The following is an 18157-nucleotide window of genomic DNA, read 5'->3' as shown; positions in this document are numbered from 1 at the left end:
GGACCCCGTAGTAAGAAACAGTAAATATGTGTCTCCTCTGTCAAACACGATGAAATTTATGTTTATTAGAATAGGGAATTAAAATCTTTACAAATCCTGCACACGCCTTTAATCCCAGCACTCAGGAGGCACGGGGCATCTCTGAGTTTGAGGCCAGCCTGATCTAAAAGAGCAAGTTCCAGGACAGCCAAAGCTACACAGAGAAATCCTGTCTTGAAAAACGAAGTATTGGGGACTGAAAATTCAAAACAACCCAAGCTAAGCAAGATACAAAGCAAGATATTGAATTAGGCAGCAGACACTGACCATTAGGGGATAGCAGTACAGACTTGGGAGCTGACTGCTTCTTGGGACGTCCATCCACAAGTAGATGACAAAAGTCTATTGTACTCAGGCTGCTACTGATCAGGCCACAGAACTTGGGAGCTGAAAAGCGGCTCCAAGCCAGAATATCACAGAAAAAATTTAAGCCTGAAACAATCAACATCTATGCCAAGTTACAGTTACATATTCCCACCTATCAGGATTTGCCAGATCCGGCATGACATACATTGTTCCTGCCTCTGGGACAGGACTAGCAGGTGTGGGCCTCCACAAGTGTCAGTAATGCTTGTTTGTATAACACTGTACATATTTTTTCATTCCTATTTCGAGGAATGTCCTCCTCTTAACTTAACGTTAATGACTCCATGATAATCAGAGACAGCATGAGTCAGGGAGGGGAGGAGAAGGTGTAGCTAATGTCTCAGCAAAATGGCAAACTCCTCTGAAGGTGGGCAACTGTCTGTCCTGCAGAATGTGTCCCCACCTGCAGGTCTGTCCCACCCGGTGGTCACTTCCAAGAGGAGCAAGTGTTCCAAGACCTTCCCAAAGTTCCTGACCTTTGCAGTACCCAGGGAGGTCTTTAGGAACTTAAACTTTATTTGACCCCTGTTCAAAATGGAAGCTCTATTCAAAAAGCTTCAGTTTGGTTCCTTCTTACAAAACAAATGTTTAAACCCTCCAACTAATTTGTGAGACTTTTTTGCAAGTGTCCTTTTTTGTTTGTCATCCCTTGCCCTCTGCCACCTCCCCACCCCACGGGGTTCCTTTTTTAGCACTGGGTATTTTGATAATCCTTATGTAGACCAGGCTGGCCTGGAATTCAAACAGTTCTGTCTGCCTCTAGCTCCAGAGAGCTGGGATCAAAGGCCTGTGTTCCCATAACACAAGGCCAATCAAGTATTATTACCCTCCCTATGCAGTAAAGTTTTTGTTTCCCAAAGGCTCAATACTTTCTTTTTTGTTTTGTTTTGTTTTGGGTGTTTTGTTTTGTTTTTGGGTGTTTTGTTTTGTTTCTGGTTTTCGAGACAGGGTTTCTCTGTGTAGTCCTGTGTAGTTCTGGAACTCACTCTGTTCAAGCCCAGTCTGGCCTTGATCTCAGAAATCTGCCTGCCTCTGCCTCTCAAGTGCTGAGATTAAAGGCAGGCTCCACCAGTGCCCAGCTGGCTCACTGCTTTTAAAGGAAATTGACTGCCTGGAGCAGTGAGCCTTTCCTGTTCTTTTCAGAGTAGGCAATGTGAGTAAAACTGTAAAGACCAACTCCAGCTAAGGGAAAAAAGAAACCACCACCTGAAAAACAAGCAAACACACTGGTCTCCCATTGTATTCCCTTTGCATAGTCTTGAACTCACAGAGACACACTCCTCCCCTCCCCCCTGCACTCCCAATATGCACACACCTCTGCCTCCCAGGTGCTGGGATTAAAGACATGCCCTACAGTCAGCCAGCTAAGAGATATATTTTAAGAGTAGTCACTATGCCAAAAACAAAAATCTATAGCCTTCCAGTTTTAGTTTTTATTGCTTGAGGTTTGATTTTTCTTTAGTTGTTGTTGCTGTTTGTTTTTTGAGACCACGTCTCACTGTAGCCCAGGTTGGTCTGGAATTCACTATGAAGCCCGTGTCTTGTCATGTACCCAATGGACACCCTGGGCTGTGCAAAGTAGACTGGCCTCAAGCAGTACATCTTTGTGAGATAGTTTTACATAATGTGCATTCAAATGCTGATTTCTGTGCAAGGACACCTAATTGCTATTGGATGTTGGCAGTGTCATAATTGTTGAATCATCTCCTGTCTCAATGTTGTGTAAAAATTGTTCTCCATCACCTCTGATTGGCTAAATGTGGAGAGCTTTTGAGGTTGCTTCTAGGAAGGTCAACCTGATCAACCCCTAGACACAGTGACAATGGGACTTTGTTTATTGCCTGTTTGATTACTTTGATTATTGTCTGGTTTGTTCCTTATTTATGCTTTGTTTTTTCCTTAACTATTTTGTTTATGCCTTAGGACTGGCCATATACTTTGTATGTACCTAGAGTGGTATAAAAGCAGAATGGAAAAAAATAAACAGGCCTCCAGCTTCAGAACTGGCTAGGGTCATGTTACAGTGTTGTCCAGTTGTCTTTTTCTTATCAATCCTTGTTCCCTTCCTGAAGAACCCATTGACTGACTGATCTGGCTGGGTCAGTTAATAAAGATCGAAATAGCCAATAGCTGGGCAGGTGAGATAAAATAGGATTTTCCTTCCCAGTGAGGGGTCAAAGGTGGAGATAGAGATCAAGAAGGGAGTCATGAGGGAGTCGTCATGAGGAGATGAGGGAGCAGGAGGAGCCAGGGAAAGACTAAGATGGCAGGTAACAAGACATGGGACTGGAAAATAGGCCAGGCCATCATAGTCAGGTCAGAATAGATGAATTTCTTTCCAGCTGTAATTCTTGAAGCTTCTGTATAAATATAATCTCTGTGTCATTATGTGGGAGTACACACAAGAAAGACCATAATTAAACTTTTACATGACACAGTCCTCCTGCCTCAGCCACTTGTAGGCACACCCCACTACACTTGGTTTCTTTTTCTTCTTCTTTTTCTCTGGAGAAAGGATCTCACTATGTAGCCCTAGCTGAACTCATAGACACACCTGTTTCTGTTCCCTGAGTGTTAGTAGAGGCTTGTACTGATAGAACCTAGTGAGGAAACCCCCACTCAACTCCTGATTCGGCATGCACCCAAGAATCACAAACAGACTACCATCTTGATGTAATTACATGAGGACATTTAATTACGGAGCTCCGGACCGACATGTATCCCACACAGGAGATAACAGATGTCGGCCACGAGGCTTGAAAGCTAGGGGTTTTTATGGGGTAAGGGGCGTAGAGCTGTGGAATTTAGCATAGTGACACACTATTGGCTTATTCAAACATTAATAGAAAGGGCATCAGGACTTTGTTCCTGTGGGCTGGGGGCTTATCTTTGTTCACATAGCAACCAGTTGATGTATGACTTTACCCGGCGCCAAGGGGCAATAGACAGAGGGGAGGTTCTGGCCAGATGGTGTTGACTTAGATAATATAGCCCTGCTGGTCCTTGCATACCTCTTTATCTTTACAGTCAAGATGTTCTTAGGAATGCCTTAACAACAGCCCTGCCCTGGCATGCCTGGGGGCTGTTCTGCTTTGTTCTTAGTCCCAGGCCGGGGCCGTGGGCTCCTAAACTCACAAGTTACAATATTTTATTTTCCTTCAGTACCACCATGCCCAGACTTACATTTGGTTTCTTTTAGTAAATATTGTGTGTACGTAGATGTGTGTGAATGTTTTGCTGGCATGTTTGTATGTATACTCCCTGCACACCAAGAGCCCAAAGAAGTCAGTTGCAAATGGAGTTATGGATGGCTCTAGGCCACCATGTAGATGCTGGCAACCAGACCCAGTACTCTGCAAGAGCAATCACTGCTCTTAATACTGTACTACCTCAGCTATATGGTTATATAGACAACTCTAGCCTTGTCTCAGATAGGAGAAAAAAAAGAAAGTCTCTACTTTAATAGGCTTGGGAAATATTAATTTTTTAAAATTGTATCTCTGTGTGTCTGTGCACACAGAAAAATGCCTGTGGCAGTTTGTGGTTAGAAGAGGGTATAGGATCCCATGAAGCTAGAATTACAGGCAATTGTTAACTGCTCGGCATGGGTGCAGGTAACTGAATTCAGGTCTTCTAGAAGTTATGCTCTGGACCACTGAGTTATCCCATCAGAGTTTACCACCCCCCACTGACTCTGAATTCTAATCTGAGGTGCCTGTTAAAGAAGGAGTCCACCACCCAGCTCCACTATATTTGTTTTTTAATCTGAAAAAATTTTGAAACAGCTGAAAACACAAGCTTTATTATTTTCACCCTACAAAGACAAGCAAAATTTTCAGCTGTATATTGTAAAGAAAGGTGTATATTTATATGATGAAAGAGGTAGAGAAATGGCTCAGCAGTTAAGAGAGTTTATACACATACACAGAGAGAGAGACAGAGAGAGAGAGAGAGACAGAGAGAAAGGTATATCTTGGTAAAGGAAAACAAAAAGGCTGTTGGAATTTGCAAGAATACAGATACTTAGGAAAAATGTGGATCCTTATTGCCTTACATATGAAGTATTTCACGGCTCAAGTGTCCCTCGTTCATCACAAAGGTTACTGGTCTCAAGATTAGTATCTTAGGACACAAAGATATGCAATACATGTTTACAGGCTTGGTCTCAGCTCACTCCCCAACACCATGTGAATACACAAGGCACAAGAAAGGGCCAAAGGCTTTGACCACTAAAACACTCACCTCACTCCAATAAGCTGAGGAGTCGATATCACAGTGCCATAGGTTTGTCTGGGAGGTCTGAAGAGATCTGTGATTTTATTTTTGTCTGCATCTGCTTTGTAAAACAATCCCTGAGATAACACGACGATGTAAATTTGTAGGGAGATGTGACTGAAGTTTTCCTGTGTGAACTTAAAACAAGATCCCACCCCTACCACAACCCACCCCAAACCCTGGAGTTCTTCCTGGTTGAATTTTCAGAGGGGAAATAAGGCTGGGTCTGCTGCTGCTGTTGCTCTTCAGATGACAGGGTATGCTGTCATAGGAAGGGTTTTGCTAGCTTGTTTGTTTGTTTTATAGTCAAGACACTGGTGCCGCTTCCCTTTGGTGTAGAGGATCAGATCCTGAAGAAGACGTTTCTTGTGAGAAAAGATTTCCCTTTCCCAAGAAGGAGTTCACAGAGGATAACTGAGAGCTATGTGGCTGTGAATGGTCTTCCCTTCTCTGCCACACTGGTAGGGCTTCTGTCACTGCAGCTTTTGATGCTGATTGAGGGATGAGCTGAGACTGATGACCTTCCCACGTTCAGTGCACTTACACGGCTTCTCCCCAGTGTGGATGATGGCATGGTCTTCCCACACTCAATACTTCAAATACGTTCCCCACTATGAACTCGCTGGTGCCTCGTAAGACCTGACAGGCACAGAAAGGCCTTCCCACATGCCACACACTCATAGGGCTTCTCTCCAGTGTGGATGCTGAAGTGCTGGATGAGATCTTTCTGACTGGTGAAGGCTTTCCCACACTCTTTGCACTCAAAGGGTTTCTCTCTGGTGTGGACTTTTTTTACGCAAGATAAACGAAGAGCAGTGGGTGAAGGCTTTGCCACACTGGAGGCACTCAAAGGGCTTCTCCCCAGTGTGGATCACATAGTGGTGGATCAGGGCAGCACTCTCAAGGAAGACTTTCCCACACTCATTGAACTCATAGGGCTTCTTTCCTATGTGTGTCTGCTGGTGCCACAGGAGGTGTTTGAAGATCTGTCCACACTCAAAGCACTCGTATGGGTTCTCTCTACCATGGATGACAAAGTGTCTAACGAAACCTCCCCAATGTCAAAAGACTTGTCCACATTCAGTACACACAAAAGATTTCTCTGCAATATGTCTCCTGCTATGCAGAACAAAATTGGAGCGTTGGTAAAGGATTTCCCACATTTGTTGCACTGGTGGATCTCACTGTCCCCACTGTGGATCTGCTGGTGCCGGGTGAGGTCTGACTTGTGGTGGGAGGCCTTCCCACATTCCAGGCACGTGTACGGCCTCTCGCCTGTGTGGATCATCTGGTGCTAGAGGAGAGGAGTACTCTTTAGGAAGAGCACTTGTCCACATTCTGTACACTCGTAGGACTTCACACCAGAGTGGATCTTTTCATGCCCAGCCAGGAGATGTTTCTTACTAAATGCCTTCCCACATTCACTGTATCTGAAGATAGTTTCCTCTTCTTCAGCTACCTTTATAGCACCCTGTATGGGACGCGTTTTCCCAGGGATCTTCCCCCCAGGGCCTCTGGCTCTTGGTTGAAGAGTCTTTTCTGAACTTCCGACTGACTGTCATGGACTTTACACCCACTGCAAGCTTCCTGGGGTCTTTGGTGTTAATTCTCCCCAGAATGAGGTTCCCTCAGACAGTTTTGGCTTACACGTGCATGCAGTGCCTATGGCCTTGGTTTTTCTGCTGCCACCTAAAATAAATTCAACACATAACAGGGACTGTTAATGAGGACAATACAGAAAGAAACAAAACGATTATGCTACTGAAAACACATACCCAAGGAACTAAAAAAAAGTGCCTGCTATACTATTTCCAAAGCCTAGGTTAGCAACTTTTTTCCTGGTTGTTGGAGTCCAAATACTGTGAAAAGGAGATGCTAGGCAAGAGACTGGGTTGGGAGCTGGTGGAGGGATTTTCAATGAGCTGTTTTAACCATTACAGGCTGGCTGTGGCTGAGAAGAGTGAGACAGACACCTTGGAGTAAAATTCCTCTAGGTGATGCAACTAACACTGTCCCCATAGAAGACATAAACTATCTGCTGTGACAGAAAGCACACACAGGGAGACTCAGCTGTTGTTCAGCATCATACGGAATAGCCTTCAAGTACGAGAGGGGTCTAGAACTCCTTTCAAAATTCATTATGAGTTCCTATCATTAAAACTGGTGAGTGTATTTTTTTTCCCAGAATAGGTACTTCATTTCTGACCCACAAGCAAATTCCATAGAAGAGATGGTTCAGGGAACAGCAAGGCTTCACCAAAAAAGCAAATTAAATGGTTAAAAGGTTTGGCTTGAACAGCGAGCATGGTGTTAGATGCCTTTAATCCCAACACTTGGGAGGAAGAGACAGGTAGCTCTCTAGATCTGTGGGAGTTTGAGGCCAGCCTAGTCTACACAGTGAGTTCCAAGACAGCTAGAGCTAGAGCTACATAATAGAGAAACCCTGTCACAGGAGGATGGGAGATGGAAGGTTTGGCTCAGACATGGAGATACAGTTGAAAGTGAAGGCATTGCTGGCTGTTCACTACAAATGTTAATACTATCTTTGGTAGAGGAAAGAGAAAACCAACTTCATAGTTCTCTGGGCTTCGCATATGTGCCACCCACCCCTAAATATAAATTACCAATAATTTTGTTTAAACATTAAGCCTAAATACCAACCAACATGCAGATGGCGCCTGGCTTTAACAGCTCCAAGGTGGATCACAGTGACACTGAGATCTTATACAGCAGATTATTCATGGAGACACGGGATTCCTTTTCATATCTGAAGGACTCTCATGAACAAGAAAGTTGCAAAGGGTAGTAGGTAGAAGAGAATTATGGATGGAAATTGAGAGACTGAGAAAGGATACCTTTTCCTGCAACATCTGGAGGGAAATGTGAGGAATGCTTATTAGATATGACCAATGTGGGACAAAGGCCACATCTACCCCACTGCAGCATGGGTTGCACAGGTGCATTACAACTCTCAAGGCACTTGGTGAACAAAAAGCAACGGAGCTTTAGATGTAACATGCTCTGTCTCAGACACTGATGCTAACACACCAACACATCAGGTAATTAATTCTGTGTCCTCCAGTGGAACCCAACAGTCCATGGCTGCCATCGATTTCCAAGGACAGACTGGGTACAGGCCACCAACAGATATTGAAAACAAGAAACAAAAAATCAAAAAACAAAACCAACTTGCTCTTTTTGGACACATAGCTCCATAACATACTCCAGCCCTGTGGATCCCAGGAAGACTGAATGCCTTGTTCTTTGACTAGATCTGGTGTCCCTGGAAGTGGGTGTGATCTCTCTTCCTCTCTGAGTCTTTGGACAGCCTGAAAATGGCAGGACCACCTTACAGCAACAGGCAGGTGACAGAAAGCGTGAGAGTCCCTGAACAGCTGTGTGACACAGAGCTCTCAGCTGTCCATATGAACTCTGGAATGGGGGAGACAAAGTTCTATGCTGCACCACTGAGCCTGGAGCTTGACAAGGCAGTTAATGCTGAGTCACACTAATCATGGTGGTGCGAATGACAGCACCCCCCATAGGCCTTTGAACTCATGTCTCCAGCTGGTGGCACTGTCTGGGGAGCCTTAGGAGGTGTAACAGTGCAGGAGGACGCATATCACTGGGGACAGGCTTTGAGGAGTCAAAAGCCTTGTGCCATTCCCAGTGTGTCTCTGCTTCCTGACTGTGGTTCAAGACATGAGCTTCTCCAGCTAGCAATCCTGCTGCGTGTCATCTCACTTCCCCACCATGACGGACTCCTACCCCTCATGTATCACAAGCCAAATAAACCCTACCTTCTATCAGCTGCCTTGGTCATAGTGTTTTATCACAGCAACAGAAAAGTAAGGAACACACTTAAAACCACAACTGGTGGTTCAGCGCATCACTAGAGCCACAGAGCTGGTGGCAAGGAAGCCAGGTAGCAAGGCCGTGCAGGGAGAGGAGGTACTGAAACAGTAGTTATGAACCTGACTCCTTCGCAGGAGCCATGACCAATGGGATGGGGCAGGGAGAATCAGAGGAGCCACAGATCACAGGCTTCCACAGCTACTAATCATGAAGCTATCCACTAAGGAGCATCCCAAGAGACTGTAGAGATGACTCAGTAGTCAACAATCTCAAGAGTAGTCACTGCTCTTCCAAAGGATCTGAGTTTCCGATCATCACTCATCATCAGGTGACTCGTGGTAGCTTGTAACTTCGGCTGCAGGAGCATCTGACGCTCTGGTCAGTACTACCCAGGTGTGGCATATACTCACAGACATATAAATAAATATAAATCTTTAGAAAAAAAAAAGAGGCTTTCCAGGAGATGCCTGGTCCAAACCTCCAAGCCCTTCCTTCCATTGGTCCAGACTCTTACCTACGCAGGTGCTTCCGCAGGGGGACTTGACCACTCACTGTCCATGGCTCCTGCACTTGCTCCCGCTGGCGCAGCAGCTCCAGGCTGGGGACAGGATACCCTTCAGGGAGAACAACAAAGCATACTTGGGGGTTTTGGCAAAACACGATAAAGACCCTCAGTCTTGCAGGATCTGGTCCATACCTTGGAATGAAATTGCTCCAACCAACTAAAAACGGTTTCTGTGCCGTATCAAACACTCCATTAGAAACTAATGCTTGGTTGGCAAGCCTGCTCCGTAAGTTCAAAGCTCCTGCTGCCAAACTGAGGACCAGAGTGATTCCGATGACTCATGTGGTAGGAGAGAGAACCAGCTCCTGGAACGTGTTCTCTGAGCTCAGACACACACACACACTTTGACAAGTGTGTACATACGTCAGACAGAACTTTAAGGATGTAGTTTTTTTTTTTTTTTTTCAAGAGAGGGTCTTACCATATAACTCTGGCTGTCCTGGAACTCAGTCTGTAGATCAGACTGGCCTTAAACTCACAAGAGATCCAAGTGTCTCTGCCTCCGGAGTGCTGGGATCAAAGGCGTATAATCACTATACTTAGCTGTATTGACTTTTTTATTTAAAGAAAATAATACTTGTTTGATATATACAGACAATAGAGGCAAACATTTTAAGTGAAACATGTCATATTAGGTAGGGTGGCACTAATCTGTAATCTCAGCAATTGAGAAACGCTGAGAAAGACAGCCTGTCTACATGAGAAAAATCTGCCTCAAAAACAAAACAAAACAAACAAAACGCAAATAAGTCATCTGTATTAGTCTGATCTTTCTGCTGTAACAAAAGAGATAGTAAGCCAGTAGGTGGTGGCACACACCTTTAATACTCACTAGGCAAAGGCAGGCAGATCTCAAACTCTTGAGGCCAACCTGGTCTATGAAGCAAGTTCTCGGACAGTCAAGGCAGACAGAGAAGCCCCATCTCAAAAAACCAAAACCAAAACCAAAACCACAAAAAGCATAATATAATGAACAATATAGTAAGATAACAGGCTTACTTAACTCACTTCTGAAGACTAATAGTCTACTTCAGTAACTCCAGCGGTTTGCTCCCATGATGGAGGACAAGCAGGTACAGATGGATGAGGTAGGTTTGCCATGCCAAGATAGGAATAATCACACTCTTCTATAACTGCACACTCTCAGAGGATCTAGCTGGGGTATCAAAAGAACAGCAGTGGATGGAAGAATATATTAATCACTAGTGTGATGGTTAGCTTTATCAACTTTATTACCTAGGAAGAGAATCTTAATGAGGTACTATCTACACTGGATTAGCCTATGAGCATGTGTGCTAGAGGACTGTCTTAATTATGTTAACTGATATGGGAAGACTCAGCTCAGTGTGGGGGCAATTGATCCTAGGTCCTGAAACATAATGAGCTGCATAACCATTCCTAAGTCCCACCTCTCAAAAGTCCCCCCACCGCAACACCCTCAGAAGAACAATCCACCCTCATAAAAGCCTGGGAGACAAAGCCAGAATGCAGCAGTATGCATCTTTACTGAAGTTTTTAGTTAGACGTAATGCAGAGGTTTGAGATGTGCATGGTGACATATGCCTGTAAGCCCAGAACCTGGAAGGGTGAGGCGGGAAGAGCTCTGTGAGTATGAGGGCTAGTCTGGGCTATCTATAGTGAGGTTTCACCTCAAAATAGGAAAATCAAAACAATAAAACTAACCAAGTTTTACAGTGTTCTTCCTGTAAGTCTATAAGTCAAAGACTCTATAAGGGGTCTATTTTGGAATTTCCTCACAGCATCCCCAGATACAAAGTCCATAACCATGATCAGGACCATTTTATACATGGACAAACCAAGGCTCAGGGCTTCATCACTATGTGTGTGTGTGTGTGTGTGTGTGTGTGTGTGTGTGTGTGTGTGTGTGTGAGAGAGAGAGAGAGAGAGAGAGAGACAGAGAGACAGAGAGACAGAGAGACAGAGAGAGACAGAGAGACAGAGAGAGACAGAGAGAGAGACAGAGAGCGCTATATGCTATTTAACCACAAAATCATGATCATGCAGAAGGTGTGGAGTACAGGCACAACTGGGATGCTAGTCATGAGCATCCTAGTCATGATAACTGGGGATCCATCCAATGGCTGACACACAGAGACTGCAGTGCAAGGTTGTTCTGAACCCCTTTCCTGTAACAACCTATGTACTCTGACAAGGCCAGTGGGAATAGATATCCAGTACGTCCACATCTAAGCAGACGATGCTGGCACAGAGTGGAATTGGATAAGAGGTCCAGAGCTAAGAAGTTTTAAGACCAAAGCTAGGGGCTGGGGAAATATGTCAGCAGTTAAAAGCACTCACTGCTTTTGCAGAGAACCGCAGTTTGGTTCCCAGCACCCACACAGGCAGCTCACAGCGACCTGAAACTCCAGTTTCAATGGATCCAGCACCCACTTCTGGCCTCCATGGCACTGCATACATGTGGTTCACGTGTAGACAAGCAGTCATGTGCACATGCACAACAATTTAAAAAACTATTAGAAGGGGGGGGGAAAGGAGCAACTCTGGGATTGGGCACCAGGGACCTGGACTCTGGACTCTCAAGTGCTACAAAATGAAAAAAGCCTCAAACACCAGAGGAGTCAACAGCAGAAACTGAGTGTTGGGTAATGATGCGGCAGGGCCTTGTGCAGGAAGATAAATTATCTTCAGAGAGCAGAGGTCACGCAAGGGCACACTCAGGGATTATACTGCAACCTCTCTAAGAAAAAATATATATACATCAAAAAAATATATTGTGTGTCTATCGGGGTGGTATATCACGGTTGCCATGGTGTATGCATGGATGGAGATTAGGAGACAATTTGTGGGGTTCAGTTGTCTCTTTCCACCATGTGGGGCCTGGGAATCAAACTCAGGTCATCAGGCTTGGTGGCAAGCACCTTTACCATGGAGCCACGTCACTGATGTGGATGTTAACGGTGGGGAAAGACCTTGTGAGAGGAGGTGGGTTGTGCTGGGAAACAGCAGCCACATGAAACCCCACATTTTGATGAGAACACTCCTCAAGCAAAGGGAAAGAGCAAGCACCTTCCTGACAGAGAACAGGGCAGGCAGCCTGCAGAGAGACTGTGGCAGTGTGCATCTCGGGCTGAAAAGAGCATGTGAAACGAGATCAGAAGCTCTCTCTCTCTCTCTCTCTCTCTCTCTCGTTCTCTCTCTCTCACACACACACACACACACACACACACTTTTATTTTACTGTCATAAAATACAATGACGCAATTTAGAGAAGGCAGAGTTCACTTGGGTTTAAGCGGGATAGGAGTTCACAGTAGTAGGAAAGCCATGGTAGCAGGCAGGCATGGCAGTAGGAACAGGAAGGTGGAAAACTGTATCACTAATCACAAGCAGGAAGCAGAGGGAACTGGAAGAAGGGTGAGGCTGTAACACTCAAAGCTCACCCCCAGTGATGTGCTACCTCTAGCAAGACTACACCTCCCCATAACCTCTCTGAACACCATCACCAAAGATCAAGTGTCCAAATGCCTGAGTCTATGAGAACATTTCTCATTTAAACCACTGTGTGTGTGTGTGTGTGTGTGTGTGTGTGTGTGTGTGCGCGCGCGCGCGCGTGCCCACACACATGCATGAGCGAGCATATGTGCAAATGTGTATGCAACCCCAAAAGGACTGCCTATGCATTTGAGGCCAACCTGGGCTACATGTGATTCCAGGTTGTCTTAGGGTTTCCATTGCTGTGAACAGACACAACGAAGAAGGCAACTCTTATAAAGGACATTTAGATGGGGCTGGCTTACAGATTCTGAGGTTCAGTCCATTATCATCAAGGCAGTGTCCAGGCATTCACGGTGCTGGAAGAGGTGAGAATTCTACATCTTAATCCAAAGGAAGCCAGGAGCAGACTGACTTCCAGGGAGTTAGAAGAAGGGTCTCAAAGCCCACACTCAAAGTGACACACTTCCTCCAACAAGGCCAAACCTACTCCAACAAGGCCACACCTCTTAATAGTGCTACTCCCTGGGTCAAGCATATTCAAACCACCACACAGGTCACCCTGAGTTGCAGAATGAGAGACCTGCTTTTAAAAAATGGGGGTGGGGCCCAGGGATCCATCCCATAATTAGCCACCAAACACAGACACTATAGCACATGCTAGCAAGAGTTTGCTGAAAGGATCCTGATATAGCTGTCTCATGTGAGGCTATGCCAGTGCCCGGAAAATACAGAAGTGGATGCTCACAGTCAGCTATTGGATGGATCACAGGGCCCCCAATGGAGGAGCTACAGAAAGTACCCAAGGAGCTGAAGGGGTATGCAACCCTATATTTGGAACAACAATATGAACTAACCAGTACCCCCGGAGCTCGTGTCTCTAGCTGCATATGTAGCAGAAGATGGCTTAGTCGGCCATCATTGGGAAGAGAGGCCCCTTGGTCTTGCAAATTTTATATGCCCCAGTACAGGGGAACACCAGAGCCAGGAAGTAGGAGTGGGTGGGTAGGGGAGCAGGGAGGAGGGAGGGCATAGGGGACTTTTGGGATAGCATTTGAAATGTAAATGAAGAAAATATCTAATAAAAAATTGAATAAAATGGGGTGGTGGATGTCAAGATGGTACAGTTTACAAAGTTGCTTGCCACCAAGCCTGACAACCAGAGTTTATTCCTAGGACTCATTTGGTGGAAGAAGAGAACCGAGTTACTACAAGTTGCCTTTTGACCTCCATACACAACACGTGTGAATCAACACATACATACAAAATAAATAAAATATATTTCTAAAATACTCTTAAAAGTAGAATAGAAAGCCTTACCTAGAGACACCAGAAGCCCATAGATTTCCAGCATCATCTCCTGGTACAGAGCTTTTTGAGCAGGGTCCAGCTGTCCCCACTCCTCTTGAGTGAAAGCCACGGCCATATCTTCAAAGGTCAGATACCTTGCAAAGTCAAACAGTAGCATCAGTGTTAGCCTTGGGGTTCAATGAGAAGAGCTGGCCCATGCCTTACTGAAGGAGGTTAAGAGAAATGAAAGCCCAAACTACATAGTGTGTCTTCAGGCCCAGGTTTCATTCTGGGATTCAGGGTTAGGGAGATGACACTTGGGGTACACAAAGGTGTGCAAGAGTCACCAGAGTCTGGCAGTTCATGCCTATAGTCACAGAACTTCACCGGTGATGGCTGGAAGACTGCTGTCATTTCAAAGCCAAAGTGAGCTATGTGAGACTCTGTCTCTAAAACAACAACAACAACAACAAAAAAAGAAACAAAACAACTGGGCTGGCAAGATGGCTAAAGTCACTAAGCCTGACCACCCAAGTTCAATACCTCGAACCCTCATAAGATGGAAGGAGAACTGATTCCCTCCAGTTGTCCTCTGACCTCTACCATCAGGCTGTTACATGCATACATACACATACCACATAAATAAATAAAGTAAAAAAAAAAAATCCACGATAAATCAATGAATGAATGAGAAAAAGATAACCACCCCAAACAAAACCAGAAGGACAGACAACAACAACAAAAAACATGTGGCTGTGAGATGCAGACAGTAAGAATTCTAGGAAATCAGAAGGTGGTACCAATACAGATACCGAGCAGAGCCTCTTCAAGATGGTTTACAATAGTTGCCTAGGGCTGACAAGACGTCTCCAGGTAAATGATCCCTGAAACCCACATAGTGAAAGGTGAGAAGCAACTCCCTTAGGGAGGCCTCTGGTTCCCCTGATGCATGCACACTAAATAAATGTACAAACAAACCAAAAATGGTAGTTCTATCCAACAGTAGGGATTTTAAGCAGAGACATTCTCCAACACTCACTGTGAACATTTTCTTAATTTCCCACAGTCTCTGAGGTCACCATCATCAGGTCTTCACATAGCAGTGAGTAAGTTGAGGCTAAAGAGCTTCACCAACTCACCTGGAGTCACACATCTTATTACTGCTGGCAGGATTTGCACGGGTTTGAAGTTGTCATAGTATTCCTGACACTAACAACAAGGAGAGTCTAAAGTAACAAGCTTATTCCAAAAAGGAGCTACGTAGTTGGAGCGCTGGCTCAGAACAGTGGCTCTGACTCAGCTCCCAGCACCCACAACATGAATGATCTCCAGCTCCAGGCATAGTGCAGCCTCTTCTGGCCTGTGAGGGCACTTGTACTCACGTGCACACGCCCTTATGCAAACATATCTTTAAAGAAAGCTATTTTTCAGCGAGCATGGTGATGCACAGCTTTAGTCTCAGCACTTGAGAGGCAGATCTCTGTGAGTGTGAGGCCAGCTTGGTCTACAAATCAAGTTTCAGGACAGCCAGGGCCTTTACACAGAGGAAACTCTGTCTCAAAAACCAACAAACAAAAAACAAAAACAGACACTCCAGGAACAAAAAAGGTTTTTATTTCTAGTTCTTAAAAACATTAGTGGGCTGGAGTGATGGCTCAGAGATTAAGAGCACTGGTTTCTCTTCCAGAGGTGCTGAGTTCAATTCCCATCAACCACATGGTGGCTCATAACCAGCTGTAATGTGTCTGATGTCTTCTTCTGGTGTGTCTGAAGACAGCGACAGTGTACTCATGTACATAAAATAAATAAATCTTAAAAAAAAAATTAGCGCACGCCTTTAATCCCAACATTCAGGAGGCAGAGGCAGGTGGATTTCTGAGTTAGAGGCCAGCCTGGTCTACAAAGTGAGTTCCGGGACAGCCAGGGCTACCTACACAGAGAAACCCTGTCTCGAAAAAACAAAACAAACAAACAAACAAAAAAAATTAGTGAATTTGTGTAGCATTTCCACTCCTTTTTGTTGCTAATTCCACTCTAAAAAAATACCTTTCTGATACAGTTAGACAGAGTTTATAGCTGGCTTCACAAGAAATGTGTTCATGGTGCTGGCTCACCCCGGTAATCCCAGCATTAGGGAATTTGAAGCCAGCCTGGGTTACAGAGTAAAAACTTGTCTGAATAAAAGAACAATAATTAAGTTACTAGAATTTACTTGAGACAAGGTCCTGACCAGCTTCGCAAGTGGCCTAGACCTCTCTTTTTTTGTTGTTTTTTTTTTTTGTTTTTTCCTTTGGTTTTTCAAGACAGGGTTTCTCTTTGTAGCCCTAGCTGTTCTGGAACTCAACTCTGTAGACCAGGCTGGCCTCGAACTCAGAAATTCACCTGCCTCTGCCTCCCAAGTGCTGCCAGAGCAATTCCACAATGAGACAATTGCCTTTCCCCTGCTGGATTCTGACAACCCTTGTCTCTGATGCTACAATACTTAAAAAAAAAAAAAAAAAAAAGAAAAGAAAGAAAAAAGAAAAAAAAAAAAAAAAACAGGGAACACAAATGGCCAAGGATCAATAACACCAGCTATGGCTCTCAGAATCAGGTCCCTTCACTGGCTATAGCTGATCAGAGGCTGAAAGTATCTGGAGAATGCTACATTAGCCTCATATAGGCCTCTTTAGATGGCCAATATACCTTATACTCCTCCAAGTATTTCTTTCTGCCTGGAATGCCTTAGCCTTCCCTGCCTTTCTGAATTCAGCACTGTTCCTAGAGGCTTGGTCAGTCTGGGTAGACCCTTGCAAGCACAGTAGGAGTGATTAGGATGGGAGCCCTCAGAGGAAGCACCATTTACCCTTGCAACAGCTTACCAATGACAATGCAAAAAACACAGCTCTCAGCTCAAGGCAGGAACACGACCCTGGAACTCAGATTTAGGTTAACCCAAATACCATGTTCCAAAAGTTTTAAGATACAGAACAAAGAAGGACACCTATCAAGATACTTTTCAAACACACTCATGTAATGAGCATAGTAAAAAAAAATAAAATAAATGCCTTTTAGGTATGTAAAGATGGTTTAGTCTGGAATCCCACTACAGCCAAAACTGCACCTCATAACCAGAATCCAGTGACATCACTCACTTAGGATAGCCAGACACAGTCCTAGAACCCCATGGTGCCCACTGTGCTCTTATGCTCTGAGCTCTTGAGATAGGCCACCTTGATCTGCCATGCAGCTCAAGAGCCTCCCCTAGGATCCTGACCCTTGGTAATCAGACCTCTGTTGTGCAAGTGGGACCATAGTTAAGAATTTGCAGTGTGAACCTTGTGTGACAACCCTCAGCATAATGAAATGTAATTTTTGTTATACTAACTGCGTGTATCTGCCTAACATCGGGCAGGCAGGTTAGAGGCCAGTGGAGAAGCTTCTGCTACAGGCCTCACATGCTATCTGAAGATATTCTTTTAGCTTTCAGGTTGGTGGAAGCTAGCAGTCGGCTACGGCTACTTTGACACATCCAAAATGTTTCATCTGTGCTTCACAATGACTTTAAGTTAGACGCTGTGATGGGCAAGGAATAGTCAGCTATAAGGGAGCTAAAAATGGCCCAAGATAATTAATATCCAGGTTCTGACCCGCAACATTCCAATCACTCCACAGTTACTGGCATTCTAATAGATCTGCTGTCAGGTGCAGCATCTTTCCAGAAATTACAGTTCACACTGAGCATCTTTAGGACGCATCCAGGAACACGGACAAATTTCGTAGGACCACTGACAAATTTGGTGGCCCCACTGTGCTCCCCCCCCACCACCACCACCACCAATGACAACGGTAGAGCTCAATCCAGGGGGCTGTATCGGCTCCCGGGACCTTTCAACAAGCAGGGATTTAAAAGCTCACATGTCAGAGTCCACTCACCTGTGTGTGGTCCTTGCCCGGCCACCATAGTCGGATTATCCGTGGGCGGGGTGAGATGGACGGAGCGCCTTGCAGACCTCAGGAAAACCTCCCCACGCCTGTCCGGCCTTGGCTTGGTGACAGGGAAACTGGCTGGACTCGAGACCGCGGGACCTTCCGTGGAGATGGTAAACCACTAACTACCCTTGGCTGCTGCAGACTAAAGGACGAGGGCTTAGAGGTCGCGGCCCGCCGGAGGAACACACCACACAGGTTTGCATGGACTTCCGGAGAGAATTTTTATCTTCCGGTCCTTTTCAAATCCCGCTACAATCCTGGAAAGTGTCCCTTGGCTCCCTCGCACTCCAGTCCCCTGGAACCAAAGTGCTGAGGCCATGG

The 18157-nt window shown here is 45.1% G+C and overlaps 1 pseudogene; it reads right to left on the bottom strand.

The window, feature by feature from the left end:
* Window positions 1–5023: 5023 nt before the first annotated feature.
* On the bottom strand, window positions 5024–17807 carry LOC115485607 (annotated as a pseudogene).
* Between the last annotated feature and the right edge of the window lie 350 nt (window positions 17808–18157).

The sequence above is a fragment of the Mus musculus genome, chromosome 7 (genome assembly GCF_000001635.26).
Source record: "Mus musculus strain C57BL/6J chromosome 7, GRCm38.p6 C57BL/6J".
Lineage (NCBI taxonomy): Eukaryota > Metazoa > Chordata > Mammalia > Rodentia > Muridae > Mus > Mus musculus.
Note: the sequence above shows the minus strand (reverse complement) of the source record. Positions and strands in the feature narration are given on the sequence as shown.